This window comes from Homalodisca vitripennis, chromosome 1 (assembly GCF_021130785.1).
Source record: "Homalodisca vitripennis isolate AUS2020 chromosome 1, UT_GWSS_2.1, whole genome shotgun sequence".
In the NCBI taxonomy this organism is placed as follows: domain Eukaryota; kingdom Metazoa; phylum Arthropoda; class Insecta; order Hemiptera; family Cicadellidae; genus Homalodisca; species Homalodisca vitripennis.
The window spans coordinates 208,604,377-208,627,501 of record NC_060207.1 but is presented as its reverse complement, the minus strand read 5'-3'; the positions used below and the strand labels follow the sequence as shown (position 1 = coordinate 208,627,501).

Below are 23,125 nucleotides of genomic sequence, written 5' to 3'. Positions count from 1 at the left end.
AACTTTTGGGAAAAAGACACTTTACAGGGGGAAATCTTAAAATCCGACCCGGATAACCGATCCTCTGGATGTCGACCCTTTTCTGCTTTTTTTAATATCAAGTTTGTTTTTGGATTTTGTTAGTTAGGGGTTTTCAATTTTTTATATATATATATTTTAAATATATATTATTTAAATTTATATTTATTTTTATATATATAATTTATATTTTTTTTTCATTTATTCATATTTTTTTTTATTTTTTAAAAAATATAATTTTTTTTATTTTTTTTTTTAAAAGGGGTTATTTATTTTAATCCCCAAAGCTTTTATAGTTTGAGAGATTTTTTAAAATTTTAAACCCCCTTTTTTGGGGAAAAAAAATTTTTTTTTTGGGTTTTTCCCATTTTAAAGAGTTTCAATACCCCCCGCTCCCCCAGAGTCGGTTTGGGAAATTTTGGGGGGTTCTACTTTCCGTACGGGGTTAAAAAGGTAGCAGTACCAAATTTTTTTGGTTTTGGGGATTGTAAAATCCCCAAAAATTTGTATTTTATATTTTTACTTAGTATTTTAAAGGGGTTTTTAATTACAATTGTCGTTTTAGTGGAGAAATGAGTAAGTAAAAAAACCCCCCTTTTTATGAAGGGGAATTTAAACTGAAAAAACCCTAGCATGTTTTGCAAGTCTCTCTATGCTTGAAAAATTTTTGTTTTACCGTTTTTGGGCCCAAATTTTCTGATGATAATACAGCCAGTAGTCCACAAAAAAAAAGGGGTTCTTTTTTATTTTTTAAAATAAACCCGAAATATTTTTAGCAAGTCAGTATTTTGGGGTTTTTGTAACTTCCCAAATGTCTCGTATTAAAAATTTTTTTGGGGTGCAATAGGGAAAATCAAGTAAAAAATTGAAGGGGCCAAAAAACGAGCATAGTTAAAATTTCCCCGGGTTTGGTCCCCAAGGGGGCCGGGAAAAATTTCCCCGGAGTGTGGGGGGGGGGAAAAGGCCCCCAAAATTAAAAAATTTTCCCCCAGGGGGGGGAAAGCCCGTCAAAAAGTCGCTCTCAAAAGGGCCAAAGTGACTCGGATAATCAAAAACCTTTTTTTTAAAACTTCGGCTCATAGAAAAAAATAAGAGGACACTGAACAAATTTCAATTTGTATGCCTTTTTTGGCGAGCTCATTCAGATGTATTAAAAACTGGAATTTTCGAAAAAAATTACTGCCCCGGGATTTTTCGCATTTTGGGGGGGGATCGGATTATTGAGAAAATTTGGGCCCCTAGTTTGCCCCTATCCCACACCGCTTGTGGGGGTTGGGGGCCCCGGAGAACATCAATTTGGGGCCCCATTTTGAATATATCCCCCCCCCGTCTTCTAAAAAGATGGGGTTTTTAAACTTCATGCAACTTTTTGGCCTTATTTTTATTTGTTGCATAATAAAAAAAAGTTTAAAAAGAGACCCCTTTTTTTATTTTTTTTTTTTTAAAATTGCCTAATTTTCGGGGTACAAACGTTTTAGGTTTTTAGTGATTTTTTAAGAAAAAATGATAACTAGAGCACTTAAATGCCCCGGCTGTAGCGAAACCCCGTTGGGGGGTTTTTTCCTAAAAATAATGTTAAAAAAAATTATGGTTTTTTCGGATTTTAGGTAAAAAAAATTTGTCATAAAAGATTTTTTCCTTAAAATTAAATTATCAAAATGCTTTTTTGTGTTTTCTGTGTATACTTTTTTTAAATTAAGGGGAATAAGTACAAAAAAATAAAATTTTTGAAAATTTTTTTACAAGTTGAAAAATTAAAAAAAAATGTAAAAAAGTTTGCATGCATAAAATTGGATGGATTTAAAAGGGAAAATTTTTCCTTAATTCTAGGGCTAAAATTAAAAATTTTAGATTTTTTAGGTTTAACATTTTTTGTTTTGGGGCTCAATCAATACCCAAAAAGCTCGCGGGGGGGGTTTAAAAAAGCAAGGGATTCGGGCTGCTATGACTTATCTGTTTTTGGTTTTTTTTTAATTTCCCTTTGATATTCTGAATAAAAAAAGTTTTCAGTTTGTTTCAATAAAACCCCCGCCCCCCATTTGTAGAAGAAGAGGGAAATTAGGGGGGCCAGTTTTTGGGGACGGTTTCCCCCTTTTCCCGAGTTTAAAAGGGTACCTCTGATTTTGGAAACATTTTTCTTTTATTTTTTCTGGGGGGGGCGCTTTGGCTGCGCTTTACTGATGCGGGTTTGGGGCCCAAAATTCTTTCCCGTGACCCCAAAATTCGTTATATTGTTATTGAGATAATAGTGGTTGCAAAACCCTTTTTTTTTTTTTTTTTTTTTTTTCCCCCCCCCCCCCCCCCGGTTGGGGGAAATTCTTTTCCTTTTGACCCATTGTTCGTAATATTGCTTTTTGGGGTTTTAAAGGGGTTTAAAAAATTTTTTGGGTGTGGTTGGGTTCGTTCAAAAATGTAACCCCTTTTTTCTTTTAAATTGCTTTTTTGAGATAATAGGGTTGCAATTTAAATGATGCTGGTTGGGTTTGGGTTGAACTGAAAAACCCATTGTAAGGGTTGAAATTTTTAGTTTAAAAATTTTCGGGGTTCCAAGTGTTTTCCCGGGTTAAAAAAAACCTAAAAATTAAAAAAGCGAAAAAATCCCGAATTCGTTCCCCTTTTTAAAAAAAAATTTTCCCCTTTCAAAAGGGGGTGTAAAAGGGAAAAAAATACAAAAAGTTTTTGTTAGTTTTGGGGAAAAACGATTTCAAAAAACCCAAGTAACAGAATTCTGTTTTAGGGGCTTTTTTGGGTTTTAAAATTTAAAATTGTTTAAAATAATTCACAAAGTAACCCCCGAAAATTTTTCTTAAAATTAAAACATTGCAATACAAAAATTACAAATTTTTCGCTTTTTTATATTCATTTTCGGGGGTGTTTAAAAAATTTTCTAAAAATTTTCTTTTTTTGAAGAACTAAATTTTTTAAAAAAACTACACAAAAAATAAATCTTAATCGTAAAAAGAAAAAAGGGGAAAAACACTAAAGAGATGTCACACATTCATGAGTTTTACTTTTAGTAAAATTTTTTAGGCGGGGTTAAAAAAAATTTTCCGAAATTTTTTTCTTGGGGGGAAAATTAAATTTTTTTAAAAAACTACACGGGGAATTTTTCCGTAAAAAGGAAAAGCGGAATTTTACCAAAAAGGTTTTCACTCTTTTTCCCGAGTTGTCTAAAAAATTTTTAATGTTTGATCATGTAACGTTCCCCCCAAAAAAATTTTCCTTTTAAACGGGGTTTTTTTAGCGCCCCGGGAAAAATTTAAGGAAAAAGGGGGAAGAAAATGTATCACTTTTCGGAAATATGGAAAAAATAGGTTAGGTTCACTAAAGCAACAATGTTCACAGAAAAGGAGCGGGTTCGTATTTTTGGGGTACGAGCTACGTCTTTTATTGGGGTTTTGTAACCCCTTTTCCCCACCGCAATTTTAACTTTTTTTTATGTCGCCCCTTTCCCCCCCCGCATTTGCAAAAAGGGGGTTTTCACCCTGTTTGCCCTCAATTTTGGGAAGGGGGGGTGTGCCCTTTGGGGATTAGGAAAACTTTTTACCCCCCTACTTTGTTTAATTTTCCACCCAAAAAAAATTTTTAAATTTGGCGGTTTTTCCTTAAAGCGGGGAACCCAACTTTTGAGCAATGAAATTAAAAAGGAAAATTTTGGTTTTTTTCCCCACAAAAAACCTATTTTACGGAGGAATAAAATTAGTAGGGGGAATGTAATTTGGCATGTCTTTTTGGATTTTAATATTGAAATTGGGGAAGGTGATTCTGTTTCCCCCAGATTTTCTGTTTTTTTAGATCTAAATTTTTTATTTGGCCCTTCCCCAAAAAGATTTTTATTACTTTTTACTATGGACCAAAACTCCAAAAAAATTTCGTATGAAAATTTTCCTAAAATTTTGGGGAAACGGTAGGTGCTGTGTTTTAATTTTTAATATTTTTTTTTTCTTTTGGTGTAGTCACTAATATTTGTAAAACCCGGGTAAGCAAAACCCAGTGGTTTTTGGAAAAAAGCTTTTTAAATACGTTTAAAAAAACATAAAAAACCAAAATTCTCCCCACTGTGAGAACAACCCCCGGGGGTAAAAAGGTGGTAGCAATTAAAATTTTTTTTTTCGTAAACCCCTTTATCCTACATGATGAAAATTTTTAAGAAAAAAGCCTATTAATGGCCGTTGGTAATTTAATTTTTTCCCCAAAAAAAAAGCTGCGTCCTATTTTCCGGGGGAATTTTAAACCTAATTTGAATTTTTATTGTAAGCAAGACTTGATAAATTAAAAAAGCAATCACAAAAAATAAAAAAAAGGGGGAATTCAAAAGAAAAAGTGCTTGCAGCGCGACCCCACGGATTTAGGATTTTAAAAATTCCCCGGAAAAAATCGGGTAATTTGCGAATTCTTTTAAAGACCCCTTTTTTAGTAAAAACGTCTGTTTGCATTGTCTTTACCCCTGCTGGGGGGCTTTTTTTTTTAAATTTTTTTTTTAAAAGGGGACAGTTTTTTTCCCGGTTCGAAGTTCCCCCGGGGTTTTTTTATTATTACATTTTTTGGTTTTTCCCCCGGGAACAAACCCGTGATCTCTGGGTTTTAAAGGGGCCGGGGGGGCTTAACCACTAAGTACGGGGAGGACTAAAATGGTGGTCCTAACCGGGCCCCTAGGGGTAAAACCCCCCCAAAAAGCGTTAATAAAAAAGACTTTTTCCCCTTTTTTGAATTTAAAGAAAAAAAAATCCCAAACAAAAACTTTTTGGCCTATTTAAATTTTCAGGGGTAGCTGCAGAAAAAAAAGGAAATCTTTGTTCATTTTTTTTAACTAAAATCTGTTTTTTTTGTAAGTTTGTTTTTTATAAATATAACTTTTTTCCCAAAATTTAAAAAAGGGTTAATAAAAAGGTTTTTCCCCTTTTTTTGGGGGGAAAAAAGGAAAAAATTTTAAACCCCCCTTTTGACCTTGCCCCCTTGGGGGTTTTTTCATTGGAGATGTGAAAAGGGGAAAGGTTTTTTGATAAAAATAAATTCTGTGAGTGTTTCCCCTTCCCCCTTGGTTATTTTATATTTTGACGTTGAAGAAAAAACCTACGAACAAAAAGAAAGCAACACTGTGTTGATATTATTTTTCACCAATTAAAAAAAATTTGAAAATTTTTTGAAAATTTTCCCCTGCTTATACATTTTACTGTTATCTTTTTTTTTTTGGAAAAAAACCCCGTTTAAATTCTAATTTGGCCCTAAAAATTTAAAACCCCAAAAAAAATTTTTCTTCTTTTAGAAAAAAAACCAAAACCCCAATGAAAGGGGAATTTTTGGGGGGTTTAAATTTTCTGTAAAAAAACGTGTTTAAAATTTTAAATAAACACTTAAATCACAAAAAAATAAACAAAATGGATAAGCAATTTTTCACTCTGTTTTTTCTTTTTAGATTATATCCAAAAATTTGAACTTTTTCTTGTACCTTGTAGGCAATTTTTTCCCTTTAATCCGGGAAATAAAAAAGAAAAAAAAAATTCAGTCTCAAAAGTATAATATTCAACGCGCGATTAGAGGGCCCCGGCCCCGTACTGTTTTTTTAAAGGGGGGGGAGTTTTATTAGTAGTTTCTGTTTATTTTGTTTTTGTTACTAGTAAAAAAAAAGGGGCACATTAAAAAAAAAAAAGGGGAAACCCCGGGGTTCAAAAAAAAAACCCCCACTTTGAAAAAAAAAAAACATTTAAAAAAAATTTTTTATATTTTTGGATTTTAAAATTGGGGCAGTTTTTTGCGAATGCATTATAGTAAAAAAAAATTTTCTATCAGAAAGAAAAAAATTTTCGGGGTTGCTTTTTGATGAAATCAGGAAGGAAATTTAAAGGGGGGGGGGTCAGTGGAAAATTGGGAAAAATTTCGCAGGCTGGGGGGAAACCCTTGTACCAGTGATACCAGTGCTGGGGGCCTAGATCGATGGTTTGGGGGTCAAAAGTGAGAGTTGGGGGACATTTTTTGAAAAAAAATTTGGGGAACCATCATTTGGTTTTTTGCAGGTGAAGGTAAATGAAGTAAAAAAAAAATTGAAATTTTAAAAATTTTTCAAAAAATTTATTTTAACTTTAAAATTTAAAACCTTTCAAAAAATGCCCCCGGGGCCTTTTTTTGAAAAAAAAAAGGGATTCTTCCGAAAAAAATTTTCGCCCAAATTCTGTCTTAACTTTCACACTGAAAAACCCCAAAAAACCCATGTTCCTTTTGGCTAAAGCTTTTTTGGAAAAAAACCGGGTTTTTTTAAAGGTTTTCGGTTTCCACCAAGGGGGCCTTGCGAAATTATTGTTTTTTTTTTTTCCATTTGCCAAAAAGACTCAAAAAAATTTTTTTTTTTGTTTTTGGGCCTTTTAAATTTTTAAAAATTAAGCCCCAAAACCCCGGGGCCCCTTTTGGGGTTTTTCCCCCCCCCCCCCCCAAAATTTTTTGTTTACTTTATAATTTTTTTTTTTGCAATTTTTTAAAAAACTGAAAAACAATTTTACTCCAAATAAGAAAAAAATTTTTTTAAAAAATTTATTTTTTTCAAAAAGTGTGGTTTTTTTATTTGAATTCATTTCCCAATTTTTTTTTTTAAGGGGGACATGTTTTTTACTAGTAAAAAATTCTAGTTAAAAAGAATCTACTAATATACTACATCCCGTAAATGACAGTACTGGGCCTGGCCGTCTAATCGCGCGTTTAATAGTTATTTCTGTGAGACTGCAATTTTTTATGTTTCTATGTTCTGGATTAAATGTAAAACTTGCCCCCAAGGTACAAGAAAAAAATTTTAGAATTCTGGAGTATAGTCTCATAGAAGAAAAGAGTGTAAATTGTTATCTCATTTTGTTTATTGTTTTTGTTTTTAAGTGTTTATTTAAAATTCATACCCAAATTTGTTACGCATTTAAACATTAGTTTTCATTTGTTCTTGGCTTTTTTGCTAAAGAAGCACATTTTATAGGGTTTTAAAAATAGGGCCAAATTAGAATTGTAAGGTTTGTTCCGAAAAAAATAAAAAAACAGTAAAAATGTATAAGCATGAACTATTCAAAAAGTACAAATTTTTTTTTAAATTTGGGGAAAAAAAAATATCAACACAGTGTTGCTTTCGTTAGTTCGTGGAGTTCTTCAACTTCAAAATTCAGTAATCCCCGGGGAAGTGTAAAAGTCACAGAATTTACTTTCTCTAGTAAAAAATTTTTCCCTTTTCCATCTCCAATGCAAAAATCCAACGGCGCAAGGTTAATGGTTTTGAAGTTGTGCCTCTTACATTAATAAAGGAAAACCGTTTTATTAACCACGTTTAAAGTTGTAAACAGTTAATTCTTATAAAATACAAAGTTACTAAAAAAGCAGATTTTGCTTATTAAAGAACAAAGATATTCCTTTTGTCTGCAGCTAGCCTGTCTTGAAATAGGCCTACAGTTTTTGATTGTTTTTATTTTCTTGAAAAATCATACTAAGAAAACGAGTCTTACATTAACGCGTTTGGAGGGTTTTAACATACGGCTAGGTTGGGCCCCCATTTAGCCTCCTCCCGGTAGTGGTTATAGTCTCGGTCTCTTAACCCAGAGTCCGGGGTTCGATTCCGGGGGGATCAAAAAATGTAATATAACAAAAAAACCCGTGAACTTCGAAGCCCGGGATAGTGCGCTGAAAATAATTTTAAATAAAAAAAGACCCCATGTGGCTAAAGACATGCAAACGAGTCTTTCTGAGTAAATGGTCAGTCAACGAATTCGCTAGTTACACGATGTTTGCCGCCAATGTTTAGTCCTAGAATCCGTCGGATCGCGCTGCAAGCACTGTTCTTGTGAGACTTCCATTTTTATTTTTTCTGTGATTGCGAGTTTAATTTATCAAGTTTTGCTTTCAATAACTAATCAAATTAGGTTAATTACTTCCGGTAATAGGACGCAGCTATTTTTATCAGGATAATAAATTACCAACGTGCCATTAAGTAGGCTACTTTCTTCAAAAATTTCATCATGTAGGATGATAGTTACGAAAATAAAAAGTTAATTGCTACGCAGCCATTACCTCCGCGTTGTTCTCACAGTATGAGCAATGGCGTTTAGTGTATATTTAACGTATATGAAAGCAGCTATATTCACAACCACTAGGCTGCTTACCCTGGATTACAAATATTATGTGACTACAGCCAAGAGTAAAAAATATTCATATTCGAAACACAACACCTACCGTATATCCAAAATTAGGCTATTTTCATACGTAATGTTGTGGAGTTTTTGGTGTCAGTGATGTACTAAGTAATAAAAATCGAATTTGAGGGCCAAATAATGATTTAGATCTGAGAAACAGCTAATCTGGGAGCATCAGAATCACCATTCTAATTTCAATATTAAAATCCTTCAGACATGAACAAATTACATTACGCTACGTAATATTATTCCTCCGTGAATATGATGTCATTGTGGTGAAAATCAACCAATTCTTCCGGTTTATTCGATTGCTCTCAGTTCGTTCGCTCTTAAGGAACCGCCAAACTATGAATTTATATGGTGGAAAATTAAACAAAGTAGGACGTACGAGTTTTCCTAATCCCCGTAGGCACACTCACCTTCCTATTGAGGGCAGACAGGGTGACAAACACTTGCTAATGCGTCGGGGAAATGGCGACATGAAAGTAGTTGATTGCGGTCAGGTCAAAGGTTACATAAACAGATCGAGAACGTAGCTCGTACCGCCAATACGAACCCTGCTCCTGTTCTGTGAACATTGTTGCATCAGTGAACCTAACCTATTTGTCTTATTTCCGACAAGTGATACATTTTCATTCCTTCTTCCTTGAAGTTTCCGTCGCTAAAGAACTGTTTAATGGATTTCTTTTGCGGAACAGTTACATGATCTAGCATTAACATTTTCAGACAACTCGTGAGATGTGTGATATCTCTTTAGGTGATTTCCGCATTACTTTTACGGTCAAGAATTCCTTGTGTAGATTTTTTAAAATTAAGTTCTCCAAGAAAGATATTTCGGAAAATTTTTTAAACGAGCCTGAAATTGTACTATTAGTAAAACTCATGAGATGTGTGACATCTCTTTAGGTGTTTTCCTTATTACTTTTACGATTAAGACTTCTTTGTGTAGATTTTAAAAATTCAGTTCTTCAAGAAAGATATTTCAGAAAATGTTTTAAACGATCCTGAAAATGTATTATTAGTAAAGCGAATAATCGTAATTTTTGTATTGCAATGTATTAATTTTAAGTAAAATTACGAGGGTTACTTTGTGAATTATTAATGCAGATCAAACTAAACCGAAAAATGTCATGATGGCAGAATTCTGTTACTTAGGATTTTAGAAATCTGATTCCCGAATATCTAACAAATACTTTTCGTATTTATTTCTTATACATCTGTATTGAAAGGATACTTTTATTTAAAATGTAACGAATTCGTGATCTCTTCGCTATTTTAATATAGGTTTTCTTACGTGAAGACACGTTGGAAGCAGTAAATTTAATCTAAGTAAGACCCTTCATGTGTACAGTTCGAACGTACCAACAGCATCAGTAGTGCACACTTTACCATAGCAATATTCGAACAATGTGTTACAGTTCGAGTAGCCCAACCAGCATCAGTAAAGTTGCAACCACTATTATCTCAATAAGCAATATTAACGAACAATGTGGTCACAGAACGAACTTGGCCCAACCAGCACAGTAAAGTGCAACCACTTATCTCAATAGATATACGAAGTGGTCACGAACGACTTGCCCAACAGTCAGTAAAGCGCAGCCAATGCGTCTCAGCAATATGATGAACAATGTTACCATGTCAGAGGTACCTCTTTATCTCGTGAGACATGGTAACCGTCTCAACACTGGACGTCTGAATCTCGTCTTCTTCTACAAATAGGTGGCAGGTGATTGATTGAAACAAACTGAATACGATACTGATTCAGAATATTCAAGGAATTCAAAGAGATCCATACAGATAAGTCAGTAGCAGCCCGAATCTCCTTGCGTTTAAACCCGTCCGCGAGCTGTTTGGAGGTATTGATTGTAGCCCCATAACGACAATGTTAAACCTCATGCATCTGACCTTATTATCAGTCGTAGATTAAGGAAAATATTTCATTTTAAATCTCATCCAATTAATATGCATGCAAACTCTTTACAGTTTATTTAATTTTCAACTTGTAAAGAATGTTCAGAAAATTTTATTATTTTGTACTTTATTGCTTAAGTGCTTAAAAGTATACACTGAAAAACACTAAAAAGCATTTTGATGAGATTTAATAAGGCAGAAATCTTTTATGACAAATTTTATTTACGCTAAAATCCGAAATAAGGCCATGAAATTTAACATTTTTTTATGGAAAACCCCCAAGCTCGTTTCGCTACAGCCGGCATTTAAGTGCTCTAGCTTATCACTTCTCTTAGAGATCACTAAAAACCTAAAAAGCGTTTGTATACGAATTAATTAGGCATACATCTTTCATAACAAATGTCTCGATTTAAACATCTTTTATTATGCTACAATAAAAAATAAGGCCATAAAAGTTGCATGAAGTTTAAAAATACATCGATTTAGAAGACTGCTGGGGATATATTTCAGTAATGGGTCCAAATTGATGTTCTGCCGCCCCCAACTCCACAAGCGGGTGTGGATGAGGGGCAAACTATTGGGGCCCAATCTCAATAATCCGATCTCCCTCACAAATGCGCTAAATGCCAGGCAGTGAATTTTCGATCATTCCAGATCTGAATACATCTGAATGAGCTCGCCAAAAGGCATACATATTGAGATAGTTGTTCAGTGTCCTGCTTAGCTTTTCTATGAGCCGAAGTGTTGATGTATGGTGTGATTATCGACGAGTCACGTTGGCACCTTGATGAGCGACATGTGACTGCATTCCGCTCTCTCGGGAAATGTTAATGCGGCCATCACCACCCCCTCAGCTGCCGGAAATGTTGATCTGGCCGTTGGACCTAGACCGGGAAGTTTACTATGCTCGCTTCTTGGCGCCTTCAACATTTTACGTTGAGTTTCCCTATTGCAGACTAATAATTAATACGAGTACATTTGGGAAGTTACTAAACCACCACTACTGACTTGCTAAAAATATTTCTGCTTTAGTTATATATAAAACAGAACTCAGTTGACCTTGTGGACATACTGGCTGTATGTATCAGTCAGACAGCTGGCCTAAAGCGGTAACATCAAAAACGTTACAAGCTTAGAGAGACTTGCAGACATGCTATGGGATCTTCAGTTGAATTTCCTTCATGGCACTGGTGATTTGATACTTACTCGATGTCTTCCATCTATAACTGACAATTGTCAGATTAATACCATTTAAAATACTAATATATATAATACAAAACAAATATTGCATATACAATCACATTAAACACAAACAGGTTTGGTACTCTAACTCATTTAGCAGTACAGGATGTAGAACTCCTCATCGAATCCGACTCTGAAGGGAGCAGGCTGTAGTTGAAACTCTTACAACTGGGTAACCTGATAAACAAAATTCTTTTTTCTGAGCAAAAAGTATGTATTTGAAAAAATCTCTCATACATATATCAGTGCATCGGTATTAGTGAAATAATCTTTAACTAAAATGAATATAATTATATTTGTATAATATGATATGAATATGATATATGTATGAATTATATATTATATATATAAATATAAATATATATATAATATATAATATATATTATATATATATATATTATTGTATGCAGTAACTAACAAGAATCCAAAAACAAACTTGATATCTGAAATAAGCAGATAGGGTCGGACATCCAGAGGAGTCGGTTATGCCGGGGTCGGATATGAAGAGTTCTACTGTATAGTGGTCTCTTCAAGAGTTATTCTTGTAGAACAGTTTTTAAAAGTGTTTGTTTCTAAGTTTCTTACACTGGCTGGTAGGCTGTTAAATATCTAAGAGTACTCCTTCTGGTATGACTCAGACGACAGCAGAGTCATCCAGCTTCATTGTATTACTGGTTCTATGGCTATGCTGGTCTTCCCTTCGACTGAGCATGCTTACTTTTTAGTAGGACCAAAAACACTACATATACTGGCTTACCACTGTAATAACGACAAGTTAATTGAATATAAACACACAGTGGCTAGTCTGGCATATTCTAGCATATTTATCGCCTTCTTTTGAAAAAATAGTATATTTTGCACTCTCAGAGTATAACCCCACATTTGTTTTCCTCAGCATCTTTCTTTGAACAGGACACTACTCCCCAGCATCTAGAGAGGGAATCTAATAAAGAAATTTTGGCAATTGCTTATTGTTAAAGAAAGCTCCAAGAACCTTGTGTTAGTAAATCAGACATGATACATTGACAGGGTAGAAGTTCTATTTCCAAATCGAAGTTCGATCCAAATTGAACCTAGTGACAATTGGATCAAGAACAATACAATGTTACTCCAAATAAAATATTATGGCAAATTATGGATACCTAGTAGGAATCAAATCAAAATTGCCATTTTAAGTCAAACCCAAATGTTAATTAGACAGGAGCTTTCAAAACTTCAGCAACTTCCAGGCAAAGATCTACACAGTTCTCATTCTCACCCAACTGGGAATTGAAAGACGCTACACTGAAAAGAGCATATCTTCATTTTCTTAGATAGTGAAATCACAGCACATAATTATAGCAAAATCTCTCCTGAACTTGTTGTGTAAGCAAGCTTAATATTGCTTAACAATCAGGAAATCTGTCTGGGATGGGTCCTGGATTAATCCTTCAGGAAACCCTAGAAAATGGGTTAGCGGAAACACAGATCAAATGAGAGCATATGATATACTATTTGAACTTGAACTAGCCTTTGGTGTAAGTCTTCGGTGATTGAATGACATTTAAAAATTCACTCAATGTAGAACATTATAAATCATAGTAATTTTACCTAGGCAACCACAGAGAAAAATACTGTAAAAAGCACTATCTAGATATTTCTATTTTATAACATCTGTTTGTAGCTGTTAATAAAATGGGAACGAGAATTGTAGAAATTACAGTTTTTAATAGTAATTTTCAATTTGGTAAAACAAAAATCTGCAGGTAGAAATTACTTCGTTAACACTGTTAGGTGGCTAAAATATTCTGTCTACTTTTACAGTAATTTTATTACTTTGCATTTTACTCAGTAAAAAAATGTCTTGAACTTTTAATAATAAAGGTTTAAGAGATTTATATTACTTTATAAAGAGAATTTGAATATTTTTACATATATTTTTTTCATTTGTTCTATGCAATTGTAATCTGTCCACTCTGCAAATCATGAATACCAAAAGTACATTCAACATTCCAGGCTAATAAAATGCAACTATCCAACATGAGTTATCCTTTAAATTGTAATAATTTTTACAAGCTTAGACCAAAATGGGGGGGGTGGGGGGGGGGGGGGGTGGGGGGGGGGGGGGGTGGGGGGGGGGGGGGGTGGGGGGGGGGGGGGGTGGGGGGGGGGGGGGGTGGGGGGGGGGGAATCTTTTTTAAAAAAATTTTAAAAATCTTTTCTATAATATTTTTATATCAAGTTTTTAAAATATTTTTTTAAAGTTAAACAAAATTTACCATGTGTGGTGTTTTTTTTAAAATTAAATTTTTTTGTTTGTAAATGAGTAAAATTTCTTTTCAATAGAGATTTTTTGATTTTGATCCAGTAATTATTTACTATATTTTTATCCCCGTTTTGAAAAGCATATACGGGGAATTATTTTTATTTAAAATAAACAAAATGTTTTAATTCCCCAAAATTTTCCCCACAAAAAAAAAAACTTAAAACATGTAAAGTTAAGTAGTAAAAATGCAACACAACTTTCTTTGGGTTATTAAAAAAAAGTGTATATTTTTTACACAAAAATAAAAAAAAACTAAGGGGCATAACACTGATGCCAAAATTTGAATTACCATAAATATTTAACAAAAAAAATTATAATAAATTCAAACCAAAAAAATAAATGAACTAAAAAGTTTTTAATCAAACAAAATGTATTTTCACTAAATTTATAAGAAACCGTTTTTTAAAATTTTATAAGTGATTTTTTTAAAATTAAAATATAAAGCTTTTTAGGAACCCCCATTTTTAAATTCATATTAAAAGCTTTTTTTGTCATTAAAAAAAATTGGAAATTTTGTTGTAAATTTTTCAAATCTCTGCCTCTCATTCTCCAATTCATAAAAAATTTTTTATTTTTCGAAAAAATATAACATTTCTTGCAATACAATAGAAAAGCATTTTTACAAAGAGTTTAAAAAAAACAAATTTGTGATCTTTGGGGAATTTCTGTTTGAATAGATTGGGGAAAATTTTATAATTACATTTTTGATTAAAATTGAAATAACACAATAAAAATTAACAACAATTACATTTTGTAATTAATTAGGGTTACAATTTTTCAAACTTTAAGAATTTAATAATTATTTTAACTAAGTTATTATTTTGTTATTAAAAGGAAGGGGAAAATTTGAAACCCCCGAGCCCCCTAAAACAAAGTCAACCATCCCGCATATTTGGGTAGGGGTCAAAAGAGGGGTTATAAAAAAGGTTAAAAAAAAAAAATTTAGTTTTTTCTCAGATCATATATTTTTATTTAAAGATTTGACCCAAACATCAGACACATAAATAAAATACAATCATCCAGTAACCAATAAGGCTTTTAAAGTGATGATTTTTTTAGTCTGAAGAGGGTAAAATTTTATTATTATGCATTGATGGCCCTTTAAATGTATAACTGGGAAAAAAATTTTGTCAAAAACAATCATTTTATATTTTAACCTTTTTGGTTCCCTTTCTTTTCAAACCCCAAACTACATGGTGAATTAATTTATTTTTTAGGAAAAATTTCCCTTTTTTGGTTTCAGAAAATCAGGCTCCCTATTGTTTCATGAAAATTGGTTTCTTTTTTTCCTAGTTGTAAGGGATAAAAGTAAGTATGACTTAAATCCCCCTTTTCTAAAATATTCTTTTTGATGTATTACCATCTAATTTTTTTTTAAAAAAAAGGGAAGTAGTATGTTCTATAGATTTTTCCTTTGCTGTGATTAAAAGATAAAATTTATCATGACATAACGGAAAAAATCCCCCTCTTAGGGTTATTTTTTTATTTCTATTAAAAAAAAAAAAAAAACTAATGATTATTTTAAATTAAAATATGCAATAAAATAAGCTAGTAATAATATAATCAACTTATCTGGACTTATTTTATTATGTACAATATAAAAAAAAACAACATTATTTCAATTTAAATTAAACGTTTTTGGTGTATTAGTACTGAAGAGGGAGTTTTTTGAACCCAAAAAAGAACATTAATATAGTTATTATCAACTTTTTGGTTGATATTTAAATATTAAAGTATGAAAATGAAGATCTTTTAAAAATTTAAAATTTAAAATGAATGTATGGTTACCCCTTTAACAATGAAGGAAAAAAAAACATCAATTTTAATTTTTTATAAAATTTGGGTTTTGAGCTTTTTTTTTTTAAATTTTCAAAAAAATTTTCCCAAAAGGGTTTATTTGATTGCACAGCTCTTGTTAATATGGTGGGGTGTTCACGTGGTTGTTGACCTTAGTGCTGTCGAAAACCAGGCTACTAAACCCGGCTGGAGAAAATAGAAAATTCAAAGTGAAAGGTGAATAATCAATCAGTCAGAGTTTTTAGTAGGTCCCATAAATACTGTCTTCTCGCAGAGAACACAAAATAAGTAAAACTAATGAACGTCTGATGTGTCTGAACATACTTGTATTAATTCTCAAGATGTGACACAGAACAAAAGAGGCAAATTTATAATCAGTAAAATAACATGTTTACTCCACTGTTCAACTAAGATTCACTGAATCGTTTCTGTACCTTTTCAATGTTTCATAGGTGAAAATAAGGGACAAAACCCTTCCTAAAGTCATATAGAGGTAGGAGGTAATCATCGTTTTAGCATTGTTTTTTAACATGAACAGCAGTAGAATCTTACCCACTCACTGCTGACAAAAGTATTTCTTTGATGTAACCACACAGGAAGCGGTTTTCTCGCTTTCCCCTAGCCTTCGTATCATATTCTGTTTTGGGGAACATCGAAAACTTGTAAACATCTTCGGATTTTGTGAGCAGGTTCTTATTTCAAAGGCGTTGTTGTTGTTAGGAAAAGGGGACAATTCACTTTGTGATAAAAGACTGGCTACAACAACTGGGGGTAAGCCAAAAACAAACATTAAAGGTTTACGATGATCTCTCTTAAAATATCAAACAATTCTACAACTACATGTTCAGTACTGTGCCTTTATTATAAAAATACTCATACATAACCCACTTTTTTTAAAACCTCTATTATCTCTGCAGAGTAATACTGTATTGATTTTTTTATTTAAAATTTCCCCCTTAGGGAATCATTCATAATGGTCCACCTGCAGATGAAAATTTTTGTATCTACTATGTATGCCTCTACAACAATAATTAAATCAAATGCTAATTTAAATTTAATGCTTATTCAACACTCACATATTATATTCCAACATACATACATACAACATTCATCTTACATATATCTTGATATATTTCATGACAATTTTTCATAAACCCCCCTTTTTTTAAAATAATTTGAACTAACAGTTACCTGTGACTTCACAAAGCAATTTCATATGGGCTTTGTGCGTGTAAAAAGCACTTCTGTCCCAAAAGGAAATTATTTCCAATGCCAATTGTTTGATTTGCCTATTACGACAATCAAGAAAATCTTCAAAAAAAGTTTAGGGTATCTGTGTGAAAGACCAGGAATCTTATATGAAGTAAGGGAAAATTTTTATTTCATTACATTATTATCCCAATCGAAACCTTGTTTCTAAATCAGGAGTTCAAAAAATCAATCCAACGTTTCCAGGGGAAAAACAGGCAGTGATAAAGACCACCACAAAACCTGGACGACAAAATCATGCGATACAACGAAGCATTGTCACTTGACTTTTTTAAAGGCATGAAGATTCTCATGTCATCAAACAAAAAATGTTTCTCAAATATTAGGGTATATCTTAAACATCATTTGTTAAGTTTTACATGACAATGGGTTATAAAACATACAAAAATTTGTTTTTTCATGACTAAGTGAGACGTTTTTTATCTTCAAGAGAATTTGGAAAAATGATGCAAAATTGATAAAAATACAATGGATTAAACAACATTGCTTTCTCAGATGAAGCAACTTTCAATTAAAAAGGTAACATTAAACAGAGACGTGTTATTTTTGGGGGTGTGTTAATCATTTATGAGAGAGCACAACCCATCCGAGAAATTAAATGTTTGGCTTGGGGTTGTGAGGGATCAGTTTGTTGGGCCCTTTTGTATTGATGGAAACCTTATGCCAAAGTAACCCGGGTTTTGCAAAATAGTTTATTTTAAACTATCCAAGTAGCAAAAAAAACATAATGAAGTTTGGTTCCAGCAGGAAAAGAGCACCCCCACGTCCCACTATGGCCGTATGTCCGGAGATTTAGACAATACTTTTCCAAACATGGATAGGTTGAAAAATAAGTACGAATAAGACTAAGTTGCCAGATCTATCTCCACTTGACTATTTTGGGTGGTATAAAACAACGTTTTTAAAACGAAACCCCCTCGTTAATGACCTGGGGGAAGATTATAATGAAAATTCAAAAAATCTTGCTGAAACATATAGTGCCATTTTTATTTTAACAGCAGGCTTTTCATTAATCCCTCAAAGGGCAACATTTGGGGCATTGATACCAAAAAAATAGGTTTTTTGACTTTAAAAAAAAGTTTTATTGCTTAAGAATTTTAATTTCCGTTTTTACTGTAACTTTACAATTTAAAAAAATTTTAAACGCCCCCCCAAAAGCCCCTTTTGGGGGAAAAGGTTTTTATTTTTTTTTTCCCAAGGGAAGTCCTGAGTTTAAATTTTTCTAAACCTTGGCCATGAAGGGTTAAAACGGGTGTATCCATGCTTTTTATTTAATTAATTTCAATACTGCCATTTTTACTGGGTTGAAAAAAGCTCTAGTTTCCCCTTTTGTTGTTATCAAACCTTTCAAATGAGGCTTCCCCAATGGGTCCTTACATTAACTTTGGGGAACCCCCAAAATCCCATTTTGGGGGAAAAAGGCACAGTTGTAAAAGGATTAAAAAGTTCTCTTTATTTAAAACGTTCCTGAGTTTACCCCTCCATTTTTATCCATAAAAAAATAAAAGATGTGTCCTATTTTTTAACCGCCATTTTACTATAACTCAGGGATTGCAAATGTAAAACAAGTGCTTTGCAAATAAAAACAAATAAAAAAAAAAATGTTAAGCCACTTTTTGGTCTAAGTTTGTAAAAATTTTCTTTTTTAAAAGGGATAATCTTTGGATATTTTGATTTTATTAGCCTGGAATGTTGAATGACTTTTGGTATTCTATTTGTAGATGGACAGATTACAATTGCATGAACAATGAAAAAAAAAAAATTGTAAAAATATTCAATTTCTTTATAAAGAAATATAAATTCAAAACCTTTTTTATTAAAATTCAAGACATTTTTTTATTTAGTAAAACCCAAAGTAATAAAATTACTGTAAAAGTAGACAAAATTTTAGCCACCTAACGTTTTACCCAAAAGTAATTTCTCCCTGCAGATTTTTTTTTACCAAATTGAAAATTTTCCTATTAAAAACTGTAAAATTTTTTTACAATTCTCGTCCCTTTTTTACACTACAAACAGATTTATAAAATAGAATATCTGATAGTTTTTTTTTTTTTACGGTTTTTTCTTGGGTTCCCTAGTAAAATTACATGTTTTAAAATGTTCTACATTGAGGAATTTTTTTTAAATGTCATTCAATCACCGAAGATTTACCCCAAAGGTTTCAATTTTTTTCAAATGGATATCATACCTCTCATTTGATTGTTTTTTCCGCTAACCCATTTTCTAGGTTCCTAAAGGTTTAAATCCAGGACCCATCCCAAAAATTTTTCCTGATTGTTAAGAAATTAAGTTTGCTTCACAAAAAGTTCAGGAGAGATTTTTCCCCTGTAATTATGTCTGTGATTTCACATTAAAAAATTAAGGAAATTTTTTCAGGGCTTTTTTCAATTCCCATTGGGGTGAGAATAAAGTGTGCTTTGCCTGGAATTTTGCTGAAGTTATGAAAGCCCCTTTTTAAATTAAACATTTGGGTTTAAAACTTAAAAGGGCAAATTTTTGATTTGTTTCCTACTATTTTCCAAAAATTTCCCAAAATATTTTATTTGGAGAAACATTGAATTGTTCTTGATCCAATTTGTCCTAGGTTCAATTTGGACGAACTTGATTGGAAAAAAACTTCTCCCCTGTCAATTTTCAATTTGATTTACTAACAAAAGGTTTTGGAGCTTTTTTTAAACAATAAGCAATTGCCCAAAATTTCTTTATTAGATTCCCCTTAATCTGGGGAGAGTGTCCTGTTCAAAGAAAGATGGAGGAAAAAAAAAGTGGGTTAAACTCGAGAGTTTCAAAATATATTTTTTTCAAAAGAAGCGATAAATATACTAGAATATGCCCCGACAGCCACTGGTGTTTATATTCAATTAACTTGTCGTTATTACATGGGGAACCGTATATGTAGTGTTTTTTGGGCCTACTAAAAAGTAAGCATTCAGTCAAGGGGAAAACCAGCATAGCCATAGAACCATAATACAATGAAGTGGGTACTCTGCGTCGCTGAGTCATACCAGAAGGAGTACTCTTTGATATTTAACCCCTCCAGCATGTAAAAAATTAGAAACAAACACTTTAAAAACATTTACAAAAAAACTCTTGAAGAGACCCTATACAGTAGAACCCTTCATATCCGACCCCCGGGATAACCAACCCCCTGGATTTCCCACCCTATCTGCTTTTTCAGATATCAAGTTTGTTTTTTGGGTTTGTTAGTTACTGCATACAATAATATATAATTTTTATATTTATTTTTTTATATTTATATATATTCATACTAATATATTTTTTCTTTTTATACAAATATAATTAATTTATTTTATTTTAAAAATTATTTCACTAATACTGACCTGAATATGTATGAGGTTTTTCAAATACATACTTTTTGCTCAGAAAAAAGAAATTTTTTTATCAGGTTTTCCCATTGTAGGAGTTTAACACAGCCTGCTCCCTTCAGATCGGGTTGAGGGGTTCTAATCCTTATGTAAATGATTTGAGGAAAAACCTTTTTATGTTTTAAAAAGTGACCTGTGCCTCTGTGTTTGGTTTTGGGATTGTATATCAAAATTTAGTATTTTTAAAAAAGGTATTAATCTGAAATTTTCCCGTTATAAAAAGACTCGAAAAATAAGTATCAAAACACAAAACCATGAAGGAAATTCAACTGAAGAAACCCCCATCATGTCTGCAAGTTCCAAACTTGTAAAGTTTTTGATGTTAGCTTGGCCCCCCTTTTGATGATAAAATACAGCCGTATGCCACAAGGCAACTAGTTCTGTTTTTATATATAACTAAGGCAGAAATTTTTTTTCGATCATGGGGTGGTTTAAAATTTCCCCAAAATGATCTATTAATTATTAGTCTGCAATAGGGAAACTCACGAAAAATTTTTAAAGGGCGCCAAAAGCGAGATATAAATTCCCTCGGGCCCAAACGGCCAGATAAACTTTTCCCGGCAGCTGAGGGGGGGGTGATGGCCCGTTTAACATTTCCCAAAGGGGAAATGCGTCACATTCGCCCCATCAAGGTGCCAAGTGACTCTCAAATCCCCACCATACTCAACATTCTGCTCATAGAAAACTAACAGGACAGAACAACTATTTCAAAAGGGTATCCTTTTTGGGGCGAGCTCATTCAATTATTCAGATCTGGAATGATGAAATTCACTCCTGGCTTTTAGCGCATTTGTGAGGGAGATCGGGTTTTGGTTTGGGGCCCCGATAGTTTGCCCCTCACAAACCCCCTTTGTGGATTTGGGCGGCGGTAAGAACTAAATTTGGACCCATACTGAAATAATCCCCAGCTTTTCTGAATCGATGTTTTTTAAATTTCATCATTTTTTTAGGCCTTTTTATTTTATTGTACATAATAAAAGATGTTTAAATCGAGACATTTGTTATGAAAGATGTATGCCAAATTTAAAATTCGTATACAAACGCTTTTTGGGTTTTTAGTGATCTCTAAGAGAAGTGATAAGCTAGAGCACTTAAAAGCCGGCTGTCGATACAGTTTAAGGTTTTTCCCTTTAAGAAATGTTAAACTTCAACACTTTTATAGCCCTTTTTTTTTTTTTAGCAAAACAAAATTTGTCAAAAAAGATGTCTGCCCCCTTAAAAATACCCAAAATGCTTTTTATTTTTTTTTTCAATGTAACTTTTTAAAATTAAGCAAATTTAAATACAAAATAATAAGATTGCGACTTTTTATACAAGTTGAAAAATTAAAATAAACTGAAAGAGTTTTTCATGCATATTAATTGGTGAGATTTTTAAAAATTTAAAAATTTTCCTTATTACGCTGACAATAAGGGGCGATGCATGAGGTTTAACATTTCGTTAGGGGGGACAATAATACCTCCCAAACGCTCGCGGACGGGTTTAAAAAGAAGGAGTTTTTGGGGTGTACTGACCATCTGTAAGGATCTCTTTGAATTCCTTGAAATTCTAACTATGTATTCAGTTTGTTTCAAACAATACCTGCCACCCTTTTTGTAGAAACGAGATTCAGACGTCCAGTGTTGAACGGTTTTCCCGTTCACGAGATAAAAAGGGAACCCCTGACATGGTAAAGTTCATCAAATTGCTGAAACCATTGGCTGGACTTTACTGATGTTCGAAGATTTTTAATTTTTCATTAACTATTATTTTTAAATAGACAAGAAGGTGTTCTAGGATGGTGCGTGTCCAACTATGGAATTTGGCTGAGCGTAAGTTTTGTGTCAATTTCTGTTCTATATGATTGTATGTCTGATTGATTATATGCCCATGACATCTCAAAAATTAAATGAATTATAGATTTAAAATTTTGCATACATTAGTTAAACCTGTAACGCAACGCGTGATGTGGCACACTGTTGTAACCTTGTAATAATAGAGCTAGATAAAAAAATTGCAGAGCAGAAATGTCTTTAAAAGTGTGCATTTTTAGTTTTTGCTAGGGCGTGTAGCAAAAGTTGGAAACCGTGACTGATGAAATTTGTTACATCTGTATACTGTTTGAATATTAAAAATAAAGTCTTTAAAACTTTGTTTTTAATTAGAACAACGAACGTTTACTAAACATACAAAGAACAAAGTAGACGCTGTCGTTCTTCGGGGGGAGGGGGGGGGGGGGGGGGATCGAATGTCTACCAGTAGGTCAACTGTTCTAAGTTAACCTAAAAACCAGATAACCAACTTGACAATATTCAATCGAACTAATTCACTTTTAAATAAGAACACATTTACACAACGTCCTAAACGTTCCACTTAGGCCCTATCAGAAATTTGATGTGATCAATATTTACCTATCTACTATAATAGGCCTAATAACGTACCTCGTTGGCGGAGTAGAAGATAGAGCGCACCACGAAGATACGAGAACTGACCAAGAGGAAGACCGGACTAGGAATGATACACCCCTCAGGAAGGCTACGTGTCATAAACTGACACCTCTCTGGGGTCTAGTCTCTACCTCTCCTCCCCCAGCTCTTTAGCCAGCTTAGGCGCGTGGGAAGTCATGCGTTCGAAGATCTAACAAAAACTTTTCAGCATCCCGTTACCTACTCTATTGTTAGGAGTTTCGGCGTTTCGCAGACAGGTTGTAAAGGTGAGACACTACGAAAGCCAAATTTCTGGAAAAACATACCAAAATAAACCCCTTGAGGTACTCCTCTAAGCGAAACAGTCGGTGTAATAATTCAATAAAATTTTTAGAAATTGTATTATTGTTCCTTCAGTGATCTAAATATTGACTGCAAATATTTATTGGCCGCAGGCTGGAAAAAGTATTATATCTGTTTTTTTCTACATAGGCAACATCGATTTCGATGATCGAGCATGTTATTCCATGGGATTTGGATGAGTGTTAGGGAACAGTTTTGAACTATGGTGACAAGAAAATCGTAGAACAAATAAAATTGTGAACGAATTGAATACAATCATACAACATTTTAACA

The 23,125-nt window shown here is 32.9% G+C and overlaps 1 pseudogene; it reads right to left on the bottom strand.

The window, feature by feature from the left end:
• LOC124354700 overlaps positions 1-22,688 on the bottom strand; it is a 37,562-nt pseudogene extending 14,874 nt beyond the window's left edge.
• Between the last annotated feature and the right edge of the window lie 437 nt (positions 22,689-23,125).